Genomic DNA, 12,491 nt, shown 5'->3' with positions numbered 1-12,491 from the left:
GCCTGGGATCAGCAGCCCCAGAGCGCACATTGCTAACCACTATGCCACACTGCCTTGTAAATGTTTGTGAGTCCATGTCTCTCCTTTCCTTTAAGGGCATATTATCAAAAAGTCATGTTAATCCCATTGTGAAAATGAGGAAAAAGTTAACTACACTGACAAAAACATTGTTTCAGAGTTAAATATGGTGCTGAAACAGTTGATTCTAAAACTTGATTTTTTTCTAAAGTAGTGAAATAAATTATTTGTTTCCATACTATGTTAGCAAAACAATTTGTATTTCCTCTATTTGAAGAGCTTGAGCATTTTCGCTCATACTTTCAGATGTACATATTTGTAAAACTTGTACGTTTAATGCAGTCTTTATCACGTGTCTTACACTGTGCAAACATTAGAATTGTCTGCACAGTTGCCCTGAGGAAGAATTCAGTGCCCTAGCCTTCTTTTTGTGGTTGAGGTTTCTAATAACTCTTATTCCAGAAGACAGAGGCTGCATAAAGCTACCCCACCCACCCTTCTATATTAGAAATGCTCACTTGGGAAGCGGAAAAGGAAATAGCTTGAAGATGTGGAATGTCAAAGTAATAGAAATTGGTAAATGATGGAGAGTGTGCCTGCCTTGACAGTAGGGTAGAGATCAAAATGTACCTTCATTCATGCACAGTAAAAGGGCAAATGGCCAAAGAAACATCCACCATTTCCTTTTCTCCTCCTCACTTCATCACCTGCTGCAATCTGGCTCCCACCCACCGTCACCGACCACGTCCCCAGCGATTTCCCTGGGGATACATCGCCCAGACTAGAGAGAGAGGAGGCATTTGAAATGTCAGGGTGGCGTCAGAACAGAGATATCCAATAGGCATGAGAGGGTGCACAGGGTGTCTTAGCTGAAAACAAAGGGCTTGGGAATCCTCCCTGGAAGGACGGTCAGCAGAGACAGGGAAGTGGGTGAGGTCACCCAGGAGGAGCGTGTCGAGAAGAGAAGCACGTCTAGAACGAACCCAGGGGAAAGTCGTCATTCATGGCTCGGTAGAGATCATGCCATGCCTTCTCTCTCTGATACAGCAGTGTTTTGTAGACTCTAGAAACGTTTGTTAAACTGTAATAGATGAAATGAAATGTATTAATAGAGCCAAACTGTTTAGTTTTTTTTTCGAGACGGAGTCTCGCTCTGTCACCCCGGCTGGAGTGCAGTGGTGCAATCTCAGCTCACTGCAAGCTCCGCCTCCTGGGTTCATGCCATTCTCCTGCCTCAGCCTCCCTAGTAGCTGGGACGACAAGCGCCTGTCACTACGCTCGGCTAATTTTTTTGTATTTTTAGTAGAGACGGAGTTTCACCGTGTTAGCCAGGATGGTCTCGATCCCCTGACCTCGTGATCCACCCGCCTCGGCCTCCCAAAGTGCTGGGATTACAGGCATTAGCCACCGCGCCCAGCCAAGCCGAACTCTTAAAAACATTGTTTGTTTGTTTTTTTAACTTTTAAAAAAAGTCTTTGCTTTCCCTTTTCTGCCATCCTTTGGGTTTTCTTTCCATGATCAGTTAGGATTTCTGACTCTTCCAAAAAGCCTACCATTCATTGTGTTCACAAATCATAAATACTCCTTTTTATGATCAGACATCGGGGGGGAAAATGCTATCAAAACAGTCTACTAAATGCTATCAAAACAATCTACTGGTACCTCTGGTTTGAAATATTTGGGGAAGGCTAAAAACACTTACTACATTTTAGCCTTTTATAAATGAAATGATTTGCAAGAATATTATATTCATTGCTATTATATATAACTATATTCCTTTCCAAATGATCGTTATGGTACAAAGAACAATCTTTCTAGAGGGCTGGGCATGGTGGCTCACGCCTGTAATCCCAGCACTTTAGGGAGGCTGAGGCTACAGGATAGCCTGAGCTCGGGAGTTCAAGACCACCCTGGGAAACATAGCGAGACCCCCAACTCTACAAACAATTCAAAAAATTAGCTGGGCATGGTGGTGCACACTTGTGGCCCCAGCTACATGGGAGGATTGCTTGAACTCAGGATGTCGATGCTGCAGTGAGCCGTGATCACACCACTGCATTCCAGCCTCAGTGACAGAACAAGACCCTGTCTGAGAAAAAAAAAAAAAAAACTGTGCATAGAGAATCTCTGGTGACATAGTTTAATTAGTAATCTCAATTCTTATTCTTCCCAGGTTTTCTTTCATATGAGTCATTATAACTTCTAATTTTCCATACTTTTAACTTGTTGATGACAAGTTTTGAAACTGTCATTTCAAATATTTAGCGTTATAGGTGCAGACAAGTCCCATTTCTTAGATTGTAGCTTGACATGTAATTAGTGTGATTTGCATTAGCATAATCATGAAGATGGAACTGAAGGAAATAAGTTATATTCTAACAGTGGAATCACTTTCATGGCAACAAGTCTCAGAACATGCATGTACAGATGTCTTGAGGTTTTTTTTAAGAGCAGAACAGTGCTTTAAAAAAAAATAACCATTGTCAAATTCTGACAGCTGCTATGACTTGTTTTATTCTTTAATTATTTCCTTTTTAATGGAAGGGCATCTCCCATTCATGGCTCCAGCAGTTTCGCCTCCTCTAAATGAGACAGAGAAATGCGAACCTCCCTGGTGGTCGATCTTTTCACAGCTGCGCTGCAATTCCAGTGTGACATCAAATTAGTAATTATAGCTGAGCGGGCTGCTTTTTACAAATGACAGTCTTAGCATGCTGCCTGCTAGCGAGCGACTCAGCAGGGGACCTGGGGAAGTAAAAGAAAACATAACTGGACTCACTTGATTTCTGGGGGATTTGACCTGACTCTTTAAAAAGCCCATGTTCTTGAGAGAGAGAGTCCTGGGGATTTACACAAATATGCATTTTGTTCATCATCCTGCACAGTTCTTCTCAAAACTCATGTCTGATTTTATTAGGTAAAGTAAAGTATGTGTAATGGAGCCATAGGGTCACAATAAAAAGATCCCTTTTAACATACAGCCTTCTTCCTGAAACCCATTTGAAAGAAAACAGCTGCCCTGCAATTGGCATTTGTGTAACTATATTGGCAATAATCATTGTTGACACTTTGATAATGGGCTACAAAAAGCCTCCTTGTCGATTCTCAGGCACTGTGAATTGCACCAGCAATTAAGTGACTGTCACCATCTCCGACATTTTACCTATTACCAACTGAGGGTTCGAGAGGATTAATCATTAATACCCTTAACGTCTAAAAATGCTTTTCGAAACCAGTTTTCAGCATTTCTTTTGTGGTCTTTAAATTGTAACAAATTATAATTAATTACTACCCCTATCTGGTCATCTGGGCTGCCGTTGAAGTGAGGTGGCCAGGGCGGCGGGCTCCCCAAACGTGACACAAAAGCACAGCAGTGTATCCTTCTGGAAATCTTTATTTGCTGCTCAGCTAAGAAGTGCCTCCTTTTCCACTGTGGGCGGATCATCGGTTAAAGGGGGGTTGTCAAGCTTTTTAGGCCCTCAATTCAGCTAATGCTTTAACTGCCTTCTGTAAAATTCCTTTTCTTCCGAGATAGAAGGGAATCATTTCCCTTTGCCAGCCAGTGTTAGTTAGGGACACCAATCCTACTACCCAAAGTGCAGGGGAAAGTTTCCCACTAGGGCAGAAGCAGGGCTTCTTTCTCAGACCTTAAAGGTGGCACCAGTAATATCTACCTTCTGGACCAGAGACATTTTATAAAAGGGAGATTTGGGTGAAGGACTCCAAACAGAGGGTTAGGGTATCTGAGTCCCAGCCCTGGGGGCACAGGGCTGCATTAATGGGGTTTGAGTATAGGTCATCTGACTTTGTCCTCGTTTGTAAAATTAAAGGATTTGCTTGCGTCATTGCTCCTCATGCTGTAGTGTTGGTGAGAATCTCTTGTTTCAAATGAAGCTTTCCTGGACCTTCCTCCAGAGATGTGGTTCAGCAGTCGGCCCCACTTGGAGAAGTCCTGGCCTGACCATCACTAAAATCTTCTCTATTCCAGATATAGATTAAGGTGATTGCTATGATTGATGGGGAAAAAAATGTTCTGTTCAGCAAATATAGATAAGAACCCCATAAACCATGAGGGGTATTCTGGAAATGAAGTTTTAAAGTTTCATTTAGAATATCTCGTAACTGGTAAGCATGGCACGTGACAAAAAGAGAGGATCACATGCAGTGACTCTTGTGAGCACTTTGCAGATTTTCACTCAGATGACAGCATTAAAATCCTCAAGGCTTTATGACTTATGGCTTATGGTGCTTCATCAGCTCTCATTTGCCTCAGATTAATTTTTATCTCACTGGAATGAAATCAACTCAGAGTATCCCAAGCACACGTGGAGCACTGCTGTTAGGTATGGGAATGTTTTCACGCTAACAACTCTTAGTTGGTTCTAGAAAAAGTTGGGGTGGAGAGAAGACTTCCAAAATTCAGTATGTGGTCTGAATTTAAACCAAGCTGCTACAGATGTGTAATTCTTAATTAAATAATGATCTTTAACATGGTAGTATTAAACCAGAGATCTAGAGGAGTTAGCAAACTCCTTGAGTGTTCAGCCTTTGACATTTCTAAGATTACCACCATAGATATCTGCGCACCAGAATCTTCTGTTCTGACTGGAACGAAGCCATCCTGTAGGTCCTATTTTGTAGGTCTTGTATGCAGTTCAGCTGTCATATCCCAGTTTGTGGAGGAAGACCAAACCGTCACCTTTGACATTACCACATAGAGTTGTGGTCATAAAACATGACAGTATTAGAAAAGGAATAAATTTTACTTTTTACATATTAGCTTGAGGGAAAATTGCCAACAGCTAGGTCTTGCCAGCCCTAACAGTTATAACTTAACGCTTCTCCAGTTTTGCGCGGCTTACTTACAGCACTGTTTCACAAGTATGTTGAGGTATATTCTCTTTCCACATTCATACATAAACAGATTCAAAATAAAAATTATAAGATGTTCACATCTGGATGCTAGTCACAGATGTGCACATTCTCACTGTTTTCACTGTGAAAATTAGAAGTTATTAATGACCTCTTAGATCATTTCTCAAACCATGAACTTGTATAGACATTCTGCTTATGTAGTTAAAGGAGGTTGGCATATGTACTATTTGTGCAAAACCACCCTTTTTCTTTGCTACTTCTGTATGAACTTTATCCGTATCCACTAATTTGCCTTTTGATGTATCAAATTTGTGGCTTAGATGTTCCAAGAAGCAGAACTGATTTTATTATAAATCTCTAGCATCTCTTATTACCCCAGAATTGATACCAAATATGTTACTCCATCAAATTATTTTTATCCTAGCTCCAACATAAGGATTACCTAAAATTCCTTCCCTTATAGAAATACTTGTGAATTATGTTTTCAGTTCCATAGATGCTGATTTTTATGAAGATTTTTGCAAGCACAGCAAAAGGGGTTTTATTCTTTTTTGCAAGTTTATTTTCTTTTGGGTGAGCTTGGAATTACAAGTAAATCAGGAACACAAGCAGTTCTAACATAAAACAATAATTACTACGTATTTTTTATGTGGAGCATTCAGCTCTGAGTGTCACAGTGACAGTGTATCAAAAGGACACCCGGCAGCAGTCTTTGACATTGAGGCTTACAATTAGACTTAAAAAATAATAAATAGGTTGCCAAATGAGCATATCAAACAAAAAATTCATTTCATTCCGAAATACAAGTCCTTTAATCACAGAGTACTATGATATGTATTATCCTTTGCATTAAAACCTAGTGCCAAAATCCTGTTTGCATTAGACACTCAAGTGTGACTGGGTGCATTTCTTCTTCCCAGTAAAGTTTCCATCCAGACTAAAATAAAAACTTGGCTCTATATTATAAAGATTTTGGCTCTGTGCATTTTAGGTTCATGTATTTTCTATTTCCAGTTATTAATGGCCATTTACCCATACAGTTGGCTCTTGTTGTATAATTAAAGTTTAGAATGATCATTAAAAATCCAATGATATTTTAGTTTGAATTCTGTTTAATGTTTCAAACTATAGTTTGAAATTTGTGATTTTTAAAAATTTTGTGTCATCTGAAAGATAGTTTTTTAAAATCTCACTAAAATAAAATGTTCATATAACTTCTGGCTTTACTAAACCTTAGAATATCCAATATTGCTCAACTCCATATGAATAACAGCAGTTATGCATCAAATTACAGAACCTCATGAAATAAGCACATATGTACACACACACGAGTTAATTCCCACTTGAAACAAACAAAGCATTTAACTCTTTTGGTAAACACATTGTTTTGGTTTTGGTTTTAGAGATTCTGCAAAAGTTCTTAGTCATTTGGAATTTTTAAGCATAAAAGTACTAAATAATATTAAGCAGGAATTTTTTAGGTGTTGCTTTTTAGCTCCTTTTTATCAGTTCTGCTGGGAACCAAACAGTGCTGAATCTCCTTTGCTCTCATAGAATTCTGTAATTTTTATACCACAGGTCTCTGCCAAAAGGCGGCATGTGTTTAGAAATTCTAAAAATGAGGGCTCTGAACTTTGTAACTGTCCTGATACGTTTTCCCTTTTTTAATCCCAACCCCCTGGCCAAATCTGTCCTTAGAGATCATTGATACCTTGTATTGAACCCTAGGGCGTAAGTAATTCCGTTGAGAGGCTTTTATACACTGAAAGCCTTACGCGTGTGTTGGTTATCTTCAGGCTCTGACTCAGCTGAGTGTGCATCTCACTTCTCACATTCATGTTGTGTCTTAATGACACACAACTATTTTTGACCATGACCTGTATTGTCACACAGTGTGTTTCTTACTGTTGACTTACAGTAGACTTGCTGAGGCCTGTGATGCTGTGCTTTAAAAGCCAAAAACTTTGCAAAATGAGGGAGAAATGTCTATAATAAATGTATTATATATACACAAATGTTTATAATAAATTTTCTTTTTACAACTCATAGCAAGTTAAATGTTCCCAGTGGGTTCACTGCTCCCTAGGAGTGAGTTCACCATTCCCTAGTATTTTGGTTATATTTTCTGGCTACTAAGATTTCAGCTTCTGTGGATTTTTGCTTTAGGTCAGCAAAACAGCATTCACTAAATTATCCACTATTATAATGTGCTGAGAAAAACTAACCCATGGAAAATTAAGGTAAGACAGAAGTCAGCAAATTTCTGTCTTTGGCCAGATACGTAAAATCATTACATTTTATTCCATATATTGAATAAAGATCATAAATTTCAAATTCTTTATTACTTCAGGAATTTAACCAGTCCAATTTTTATGATAAGATAGGAACATTTTACTCTCATTTGGGTTTCAGTTTAAACAAAAGGTCTTTTCAGTGAGGTTTCCTACTAGGAATAGCTTTTGCAGGTGATCACAGAGGTTTTTCTAGCTGGTAGCATTCACAATTGAGGTTTGCAAAGCAGTGTAGGGAACTAGAGCCGCCACGACAGGGAGGTTGGCGCCTCGGGCCATGTCACCTTCGATGCATCCTGTGTCATGTACCCTCTGTGTTCCCCGTGGGCCCTGTGTAGTGAAATGAAATACTAACTTTGCCCTCATGTATGGTAGGTTTGTGTGCAGTGTGCAGTAACAAAAGTGTCTTCCAAATTTGAAGACAGTATGTAGAGAATTCATGTGACATGTTTGTAACTAGCAGATAAAACCTAAAAACAAAGGAAATTTTAAACATCGTTTAAATAAAGCTTGTCGCTCACGGGCTGCATGGGGCCCAGGACGGCTTTGAATGGCCCAATACAAATCCGTAAACTTTCTTAAAACATGATGAGATTTTCTTGGGATTTTTTTTTTGTTTAAGCTCATCAGCTCTCATTAGTGTTCACTGATTCTATGTGTGGCCCAAGACAATTCTTCTTCCAGTGTGGCCCAGGGAAGCTAAAAGATTGGACCCCCAGGTTTAGATTACCGACATCATAAATTGTTTTTTTTTTTTTAATTATCCGGGTATCAACTAGAAGGTATCCTAAGTTTAAAGACCCTATTTTAGAAGAAATAGACATAGCAAGTTACTATTGCCAGGCACTATGTGCTTTGTGTCATTTGATTTACACACTAACCCTATTACATAGGTACAGTATTATTAATTACCCATTATATAAGTAAGGAAACTGAGGTTTGGGCAGATTAAGCAACTGGCCCAGAACATCACAGCTAGTGTTAAAATGTTAAATATGTCAATATATTTTTTAAAAGAAAAATCTTGCTCTGGATTGATCAGCGATGCACTTTTCCTAGATCCATAAGCCGTACTTGAGAACATGACTAGCATATAACGACGTTTGTATATAACACACTGTGTGGCAGGCACCATTTTAGGCCTTTTTACATGTGTGAACTCATGCAACCCTCACAACCCTATGTTTGCAAATCCCCCTTTAAAGATGGGAAACCAAGTCACAGAGAGGTAACTTAACTTGCCAGAGTCACATAGCTAATAATTGGAGTTGCGGAGCTACAACCCAGGCAGCCTGGATCTAGTGTGTTCACATAACCATGGGCTTCAGTCTGTCTCCTACGTGGAAACCTGAGCCATGCCTAGTCGACCTGGGGTCGGGCATCACTCCGTATGACAGTGAAGGGCTCATTTTATCCGAACGGGAAACAGGACAGCCAGGCTGCGGGGGGAACGGCGTCCCTCTGCTGATGCCTGTGGCTGTGTTTGTGCATTTACACGTCACATTAGCGGAGATGAATGCCACTTGGAATCCAACCCACCGCAGCAGATTACCTCATGCAAGAGAGAAAACAGCCCTGCCTGTGCTAGCCTGGCTCTGCGTTGGGCTGTATTTACTCACGGGGCCTCAGCTGGCCAGGGCCTTGGAGCAGCTCTGGGGCCCCCCACCCAGGCAGGAGTCCCAGCTCAGGACTAGACGCACGGAGGAGGACGGGGTGGGGAAGAGCAGTTCCCTCCCATACCCTCGTCCCCTCCCAGCAAGTACAGAGGGTCGTACAGCAATCGTCCCGCCTTACTTAGAGGCTCTGATCTGCACAAAACTGGCCAGAGCTGAATTCAGCGCAAATAAAGACTCGGCCTGCCGCCACTTCAGAAAGGTTGCTGACCACTGGCTGGAAGCCGGCCTCGGAGAGTCCACAGCTGAGAAGCATTTCTGAGCTGTCTTTAGTTAGCCCTGGGGGTTTCCTCCACCCTCTGGCTGTTTCTGCACTGAACTAGAAAAGATATCAAAGACACTCATTAAAGAACCAGACCCAGTGACTACAAGCTTGGAAAACTCTAAGCGCAAATAATCCAGTGTTTAAAAGCAAAGTGTAGAATCTGTTGCTACATTAAGCTGTCGCTGCCCACAGTTAATTTTCTGCTGCTCTGCAGACGTCATCTTTGTAGGCAGTTTTACACCAAGAGTTTATTAAGTTCATTAAATCATAGTATAGTTTTCCACATTTTAAAAAAAGATGTTTCTAATATAAGCACTGCTCATTATCAGAGAGATATATTGAAATTTCTTTTAAAAAGCTAAGTAGTAAGATTTTCTTGAGAGTGAATCATTGTCAGGTGACTTAACCTTTGTCATCTCGTTTTTTTCTTTCTGTTTTTGAGATAGGGTCTTACTGTGTCACCCAGGCTGGAGTGCAGTGGCGCGATCATGGCTCTCTGCAACTTTGACCTCCCGGGCTCAAGCGATCCTCCTACCTCAGCCTCCCAAATAGCTGGGATGAGAGGCACACACCACCACGGTTATCTCATCTGTTTTATTACTTTTTTGTAGAGATGGAGTCTCACTATGTTAGCCAGACTGGTCTCGAACTTCTGGGCTCCAGTGAACCTCCTGTCTCAGAGTCCCAAAGTGCTGAGATTGCAGGTGTGAGCTGCCACGCCCAGCCTATCTTGTTCTTAATTTAAAAAGAACAGTTAAGTTTTTGTAAAAAAAAAAAAAAAAAAAAAAAGTTTTTCAACCTGTAATACCCATTTCAAGTCTGTGCGCTTTATTAAATGCTCACAGTGATGATGATGACGATGGGGGTGGTGATGGGGATGATAAGCACCACTATTTGAATCTGTCACATGGTTTCTGGTTGAGTTCCCAGCACAACTCTACCTTAGCAGAATGATTAAGGTTCCCATCTCAGCTCATCACTCACCAAACTCTGAGACCTTAGTTAAATTGCATGATCTCAGTTTCTTTGAATGTAAAACGTGAATAATAGTTAAGGTTGTTGCAAAGACTAAAGATAGATGATAGATGTGAATAAAATGACGCACACAAAGTGCTAAGCAGGGTACCTAAGGCTGCTGCATGTTTTCCCCTTTCTGCATCTATGGAAACAGGCTGGAGAGGTCCAGGAACCTGGCCCCTGGTCCCTGGCAAGCAAGGGGTGGAACCAGGATTGCAACCTCAGGATTCATGACCCCAAAACCTTCGTGCCCCTGAGCACTCTGTCTTGCAGCAAGCATTTGGGAGGTTGATATCTGTAGGCCAGTGTTAGATTCCATGCTGGCAGCTGCCCTGCCAGGACCCGCCTTCGCCTCTTGATCCTTTCAATAAGCCCTTAAGTCTTTTAGCCAATCTGGGTGCCCTTTTTTGAACTTGATCCAATCTAAATACGACCCTAGTGCCTGTGAAATTCACAAGTCAGCTTAGTCATAGAGTACATGGTGTCCAGAGTTTTATGAGGTAGGATTATACTTTCCCTGTCACATGAGGTAATTCTGCTGGGGTGAACCTGAAGTGGCATTCATCTTCATTAATGTGACTTGTGTTACAAACACACATCCAGCATGTAATTTACTGCCTTGTCTGGGGTCTGTCATCTCTGCCTTCAGGTTTCTCACATTTATACAAAACCAGAAAAAAACACCCTCTACCCTTCTTTTCTTACACTTATAAAATGGGTTGTGGAATTGAGGCAGATATCTTAATCCTTAACACCCCCACCCACACGCCTCCCATCGCCAACACATAATGACACAGAAATGCCCAAGGTGTCTGCTGGGAAAATTACGATCCTTCTCCATCTCTCCTGTTTTTGTGTGTAGGTCTGGCTTCAACCCTTTTTTCTAACGTGCTTCCAATTTTCTGTTTTGGGCAGTGCTTATGTTCTCACTGCCCTCTGAGTTTTGTTAAACTTCAGAACCTTGCATTTCATTCTTGGTGAAACTTCATTATGTTTACAGTTCTAATAGGAGAGAAACCTTATAATCTAGTGTGATGAACTCAAACATTTTAATATTGTGCTGTCTTCACATTTCAAGGTTTGTGGGAATGGGGGGTGCACATTGCATTATTTTAAAATTATTAATGACAGATTTAGGGGGTAAGTCTAGCAGGCGCATCCTGACATTTTGTGAAGAATGGCGTTGCATTCTCATTTCTTAAAGACTCAATAACTCAGCATAAAAGTGTTTGGAATTAGATCAGTCTTTCCTAGAATCTTACTATTTATCTTTACATCTTACATACACATCCTGCTTTATTTTCTACCTACGTGCTTTCATATCATTCTCCCGTACGAGATTACAAACTCCTTTACAGCAGAAATTGTGACCTATTCATATTTGCATCTCTCTACTTGACTCACTCAGTAACTGCTGATTGAATTGAATCTTGACATTTCTGGGCCTTGCTGTACCTGCTTTGTAAGGATTAATTCTGTTTGGCTTATAAAGATTGTGGTTATATCTAATTCAAAGTTGCAAAACTGTTTAAATTTTCTCAAAGTTACTAGCCAAAGCGACTAATTTAGAAATGCATAATTTATGTACATATGTGTTGCTGTAAATAGATGTGATTATGTTTACATGCATGTCTATACTTTATAAATAGGAGGGGAAGTGAACAGTTCGAGCATGTGAAAGATGCAGGCGATGGACCCAGGGAGTGTTCTTTCATTGCTCTGAATAAGGAGGGAGGAGGAACAGTGCCGGAGCCAGGAAGGACAGCAGCTTGTTTCCTTGGATTATTTTGTTTACATTTGGTTCACACCTACAGAAAAGAGGACCATTCCAGGTTCATCAACATACAGGCAAAGGCAGTGCATGACATTGGATTTCTTTCTGCTGAAATAAACAAGCTATGGTTAGCTGAAAGGGGTGGGAGATTATTTTGAGCTCGTACTGAATGCCGGTTGCACAAAGTTAAATAGAATAATCCACACTGTTTTAAAACTATATGCCTGTAGTATCCTGTTTGCTGCAATACAAGCTACAGTGTTTTCTGCTCATGATCCATGTTTTGATAGTTGCTCATTGCTTTGTGTTGGTTGCCATAAGTGCAGTTTACTTATTAGCTCACCCTCTCGTTCATTTGTAAAAGGTAGAACTCTGATCTTAATACGTTTATGTTAAGAGAAGACCTTTTTTCTTTGATATTGTCCAAATGAGAAGAGAATTTCCTTCTTGGAGTGGTGAACAGGAAGGCTTGGAAGGGCAGATGGCTAACCTCGTGCTGCATGTCTCCCTGGTGCAGAAAGCAGATATGATTATGGATAGAGCTGTTCTGAGACAAGATAACATGTTATTTGCAATGT

The 12,491-nt window shown here is 40.6% G+C and overlaps 1 protein-coding gene across 3 annotated transcripts in view; it reads left to right on the top strand.

The window, feature by feature from the left end:
* PIP4K2A (phosphatidylinositol-5-phosphate 4-kinase type 2 alpha) overlaps positions 1 to 12,491 on the top strand; it is a 179,314-nt gene that overhangs the window by 150,589 nt on the left and 16,234 nt on the right. The gene's annotated exons all lie outside the window — the stretch shown is intronic.

The sequence above is a fragment of the Pan paniscus genome, chromosome 8 (assembly GCF_029289425.2).
Source record: "Pan paniscus chromosome 8, NHGRI_mPanPan1-v2.0_pri, whole genome shotgun sequence".
Classification (NCBI taxonomy): domain Eukaryota; kingdom Metazoa; phylum Chordata; class Mammalia; order Primates; family Hominidae; genus Pan; species Pan paniscus.
The sequence above is the reverse complement of the archived record's forward strand: the minus strand, read 5'-3'. Positions and strand labels throughout refer to the sequence as shown.